The sequence below is a fragment of the Helianthus annuus genome, chromosome 12 (genome assembly GCF_002127325.2).
Source record: "Helianthus annuus cultivar XRQ/B chromosome 12, HanXRQr2.0-SUNRISE, whole genome shotgun sequence".
Classification (NCBI taxonomy): domain Eukaryota; kingdom Viridiplantae; phylum Streptophyta; class Magnoliopsida; order Asterales; family Asteraceae; genus Helianthus; species Helianthus annuus.
In genome coordinates this window covers 79,524,779-79,530,778 of record NC_035444.2, presented here as the reverse complement: position 1 = coordinate 79,530,778, position 6,000 = coordinate 79,524,779, and the positions used below count along the sequence as shown (strand labels likewise).

General features: G+C 34.9%; 1 long non-coding RNA gene across 1 annotated transcript; it reads right to left on the bottom strand.

The window, feature by feature from the left end:
* Positions 1-278: 278 nt before the first annotated feature.
* LOC110875359 lies at positions 279-2,312 on the bottom strand. The gene is made up of 3 exons (XR_004875299.1): positions 2,265-2,312; positions 1,678-1,731; positions 279-574 (listed from the first exon to the last, which is right to left on the bottom strand). It is a non-coding gene; the product is annotated as an uncharacterized LOC110875359 (long non-coding RNA).
* Between the last annotated feature and the right edge of the window lie 3,688 nt (positions 2,313-6,000).

The window sequence follows — 6,000 nt, the reverse complement described above, 5'->3', positions numbered from 1 at the left end:
GAACCAAAGCATCGTTATATTAAAAAGATACGTAATTACTAACTGTATTATTAGTCTATATGCAGAACATGAAAAAAGGCACCCGAGAAAATGACATAAGTAGGCTCAAACATCGTCAGCCCTCCAACAACTGAATCAAAAAGAACTGGTGTAACCTTCAATTAGAAGACAAAAATTATTGAATACATGCAACAAAATTTACAGTGGGTAAAAAAGGAGGAGAAATTACCCAAGTATCCACCATTGATCTGCAATCAATCAAAATGGGTAATATTATGTAAACGATGAATGATTAGAAAACACGATGAAAGAATAATGAGGATCATATATGTAAATATTTAAAGAAAGAGTATGGATGTGCCATTCCTACACACTAACTGGTTGCCACGTGAAAGCAAAGTCAAATCATATGACCATCTCGAGTACCCCGCCATGACACACAAAATTCTCATCTTTGCTCAAATTTTAAACTATTCATACAGCAACAATCGCAATCTTGGATGGCAAGCCAAGATATGGAATATTTCATCTTCAAACCAAGAGAATAAATCTTCCACGGCTGCATACTCAACGACTGGGAAGTGAAAGTAAAGTCAATCACATAACCATACCAGCCAACAAACAAGAAACCTCACTTTTGCCTAAACCTACACAAAGGCAATCAAATAATAGCTAAATAATAGCTGGTGACAATAGTTCATCTTATTAGAAAAAATAAGAAATTAAACTTACAAATGTAAATGCCATCTGCAAACATGAATAAGAATTGAGGGAGTAGCCCATTAACCTATTTAACTAACCTATTGAATATGTTACTTTAAAATTACAATTCAAAACTAAATTAATAATTTTGATTAACGTTTAAAAAAGTTAATTCTGATACAAATGGATGGAGAAAATAATTAAGCTTTACAAAGTAACTAATTAATAAATTTGACTAACCTATTAAATACTTCAATTTAAAATAACAATTCAAAATATAGACTTAACTTGTGATAAGTCAACGTTCAACACTCATTTTCATTGCTTAGTATTTAAATGATAAAAATATATATAATATAAATATACATTATATTTATTGATTGATTATGAAATTGTGAATCATCATTTACACGTATTTGTAGAAATGGAAATGAATAAATGATGATAGTTAACATTCCTAAATGAAAAAAAATATACTAAACGAAAAAGATATATGAAAAGTTGGTAAGATGAAGGGAATCAAATTATGAATGAAAAGGAATGCATTTATTACCAATTTAAAGAAAAAACAATTAATTGTTTGATAATATAAATGTTAAAAAGATACGGTATCATTTTAGAATTATTGTATAAATATTTTCAGTTATATTTTACAATATATAAAGTATATTATTTTAATACGCTTACCTTTTTTAGTGAAAGAAACAATTTAAGAGGTTGTATAAAAAATAAACTTTGGGTAATTTTCAACCAGTTTTGACGTGTTTCTATTTTGCTACTTCCAATTTTACATATTAGAGATTTAAAAAAATCGAATTAATCACTTCATAAGTAAATGAATCTTTAGTAATTTAAGGCCTTCTTTGTTTTCCTAAAGATAAAGAACGAATATGTAGAAATCGTTAAAAAAGAATATCAAAATGATGTATGAAAATGGTTAAACCATGATCACCATAATATTAGAAGCAAAATCACCTTCATCACCAACATTGGTGGCATCATGGCCATATTTTTTCTTGATAACAAAACCTGTAAACACATGAAACTGTGTTTTTTGAAAAACAAACATTATTTTTTACATCAACAATAAGCTTCCTTAAACAATATGGTAATCATAAAACAAATATCGTGTTTCAATATAGTAAAAATCAATAAATATCAATTTCAAGTATCTTTCAAGAATTTTTTTTACTTGAAAAACGAACTCCATCCAATAAATAAAAATGAGAAAACCATATTTACAATCAAGATTAAAGCCAGATTCAACCAAGATTACAAAACTTTAAAACAAACATATTTTTTAAAACCTTAAGATTATCGAATTAAAAGACATTAATGATTTTGCGAAGAACTATTTGAATTTTAAAAGAAAAAAAAAACAAAATAATAGTTAGGAAAATCATTAAGACATGCGTATAGAATCAAAAGAAAAGCTAGAGAAAACAAACATAGAAAACAATGATCCTTCAAATTACACAGTAACCGATCAAAACAAATAACATCCTAATGCAAAATCAAAGTAATAAAAAGCAAAATAACAAATGCTCAAATGATAAAAATACCTTTGATGTAAGGGATTTTGTGTATCGTTCTTCCAAATCCACAATAACCTAACGGTCATGGTACACGAAGTTCAAAATCACAAACAATAACACAAAATCTTGACAACAGATTATGGAATCCAATTGCTTACTGTCAATCAAGACGATTGTTGACGATGATCTTCATTTAGGTTCTTAAGAGTGTTTGGAACAATGATTGAGAGGAGAGATGTGAGATGCAATGGAGGTTATGGTATTGATTTAGGCTATTATTAGATGGTAATCAAATTTAGGAAATGTATTTAATACCGGGTCGGGTCAACCGATATTAAGAGATGGACCTAAAAAAAGGCGGGAAAAAACCAAAATGGTTGCACCATGTGAGGACATGTGTCCCAAACCTTATTCATTTATTATATATATAGATTGTAATTTGACGGGTTTATTTCCGAATTGAATATGTATTGGGTCGATTTGAAAAGGTTCGAATTGATGTATATATTGGCTTGAATTGGACAGGTTTGGAATGGACACAAAATGCCAAATAATTTTTTTTTTCAGCTTACTTTATAAGGCAGGGTCCATCATAATAATTTTAATAATTTTTGAAAATGTATTTTGGATCTAAAGACGGGGTTCATCATGTTTAAGACGCCCCGTCTAATAAAAACTCATTTTAAGAAGCAGTATTTTAAGACGGGATTAGAAAGCCCGTCTTAAAACCCAAATCACCCCATCTAATGCTCCATTTTGTAGGCTGAGTTACCTTATCTCTCAAGTCCTCCTGCAACTCATGGCGATTCAGTTCTTTTGATCACAACTATCATGAGTTCACTAGGTTTAATATAACAAAAGGTAACCCTTAGTTTTAATTTAGGAGTTTGTAATACATGGTTTTGGTAGATCTATAGTACGATGCTTCGTTGTATTTTAGTCTTCAACTTCAGATTTCCATAATAAGTCCATGCATACAGTTTTTTATGATCAGTATAAACGTAATTTTTTTTCTAAAAATAAAAAAAACATATCATTTCTCAACACCGCGAAATTCGCGGGTATTAGCACTAGTAATAATGTAAAGCATTAATATAAATCAATGGCCTACTAAATGAGGACAAGAGGAACTCTATTAATTTTGGCAACCTCTAATATTCAGAATAAGTGACTATGGAATATTTCATATTTGTTTGGTGATAACGATGATTGCGTAAAAGAAACAGCATTAATGCATTCACATCCAGGTAATAACCTCCAAACGACCCGATGTAATCTAGTGGGATTCACGTGTGAACCTGATGTGGGAATTAACAATTTTATTATGATAAAAGAACTATTGAAAAAGATGATGAGAAAGCTACATACCACCTATCTATATATAGGTATACATAAGAAAAGGAAATAAGACAAAATGGTCAAAACAAGCTAGGGAGAAGGCAAGGGCAATGGAGAAGGCATGGGCAATCGACAAGGGAAAATGGGTCAAAGAGAGGATTTGTAGGGATTGGGAGACCACATGTAAATTAGCACATTTCCATCTATTAAAATATGTAAGGTTCTTTACTCCCCCTCAAGTTGGAGCGTGGAGATCTGTAATGCCCAACTTGCCAAGTAAAGTGCGGAAGCGGTTGGTACCCAATGGTTTAGTGAGGAGATCGGCAAGCTGCATTGTTGTATCTATTTTCATGGTTTGAATTTCTTTTAACTCGACACGTTCACGGACAAAATAACAATCCATTTCAACATGTTTGGTGCGTTCATGAAACACGGGGTTGTTTGCAATGTGCCTTGCTGCTTGATTATCACAAAACAATTGTGTCGGTCCATCTTGAGGGATATCAAGTTCTTTTAAAAGCCATCTCATCCATATAATCTCACTAACCATGGCCGCCATGGCCCGGTATTCAGCTTCGGCTGAAGATCGAGAAACCACCGATTGTTTCTTTGATTTCCAGGATATAGGAGCGCCTCCCAAGAGAAGTAAGTACCCAGTTCGTGACCTCCGTGTGAAAGGACAACCAAGCCAATCCGAGTCACAGTAAGTGATGAGGTTGGTGCCGCCCTGCTTTGGTAGAAGAATCCCTTGTCCAGGAGTGCCTTTGAGGTAGCGAAGGACTCGATTGGCAACCTCTAAATGACTAACTCTTGGGTCACCCACAAATTGACTCAAAATATTGACGACATATGCAACGTCGGGTCTAGTAGCCTGAAGGTAAAGGAGTCTTCCAATTAATCGTCAGTATTGGTTTGCATCGACTTGAGCTTCTTTATCACATTTATCCAATTTCAAATTTTGTTCCATTGGGAATTGACTCGGACGACAACCAGTCATTCCCGTATCCTCCAAGATGTCTAAGATGTACTTGCGTCGGCTAAGCACAAGGCCTTCTTTGCTGCGAGCTACCTTAATACCCAAGAAGAACTTCAATACTCCTAGATCTTTGATGCTAAATCGTTTGTCTAGGAAGGTCTTGACGTTTTGCATTACTTCCATATTATTCCCAACTAGTATGACATCGTCAACATAAATGAGTGCTGCCATGAATACTTCGTCTGTCTTCAATAGGAACAAGGAATGGTCCACCCCCGTTTGTCGGAAACCGATTTCAAGTAAGGACTTGGTAAACTTTTGATACCAATTCCTCGATGCTTGCTTAAGACCATAAAGCGACTTCTTGAGCTTGCAAACACGTTGGCCATTTTGTCTCACAAAGCATTGTGGGATTTTCATGTATACGTCTTCATGAAGATCTCCATGTAAGAAGGCGTTGTTGACGTCAAGTTGATGAATGTGCCATCCCTTTTTGACCGATACGGCTAACAAGGTTCGGATCGTGACTAGTTTGGCTACTGGTGCAAAAGTTTCATGAAAATCGATGCCTTCTGTTTGGGTGAAGCCTTTTGCCACGAGACGCGCTTTGTACCTTTCAATTTCTCCATTGGGTTTGTATTTTATCTTGTAAACCCACTTCGAGTCGATGGCGCGCTTTCTTCGGGAAGCTCTTCGAGGACCCATGTTCCATTTTCTTCGAGTGCTTGAACCTCTTTCTTCATGGCCTCGACCCATTTTGGATCCTTCACCGCGAGGCTAAAACATTTTGGCTCATGATTGGAAGTTATGGCCGCCAAAAAGGCTTTATGATTGTTAGTAAACTTATCATAGGAAATGAAATGTGCAAGAGGATGTACCGTTGAGGACTCTTGATTGGAGGTGGATTGCTCATGGTCAATGGATGGGGGGAGACGGACTTCATAGTCATCGAGATGCTTGGGACGTGACCTGCTTCTTTTTTCTCTTTGTGGTTCAACGATTTCGAAAGCTTCATGTAAGCCTTCTAGATTAACACTTTGATCATGGGTCGTACCAACTTGGCCCATAGGATTGGGGTTGTGTTGTTCCTCGGTGGGATTAGTGGGCTCGGTTTGGGTGTGTTGATCAGTTGGGCTTGTGGGATCGGTTTCATCGGTGTTTTGCGGTTGTAAAGATGGCCCAGTTTCTGGGTCTAAAAGAGGCCCAATTGGATCTAGCTCAATATCCGGTTCTTTTTGTTGTTTCACAGGTTCACTATCCCACCATTTTGGGGGTATAAGGATTTCTTCTTCTTCTTCAAGAGTGACATTTTTGAAAGGGAAAATATTTTCAACAAATTTGACATCTCTTGAAATAATTATTTTGTTTTGTTTGAACGAAAAAATTCTATACCCTTTTGTGCCCGGTGGATACCCCACAAAAATACCCGGTTTGCCTCTTTCAACAAAT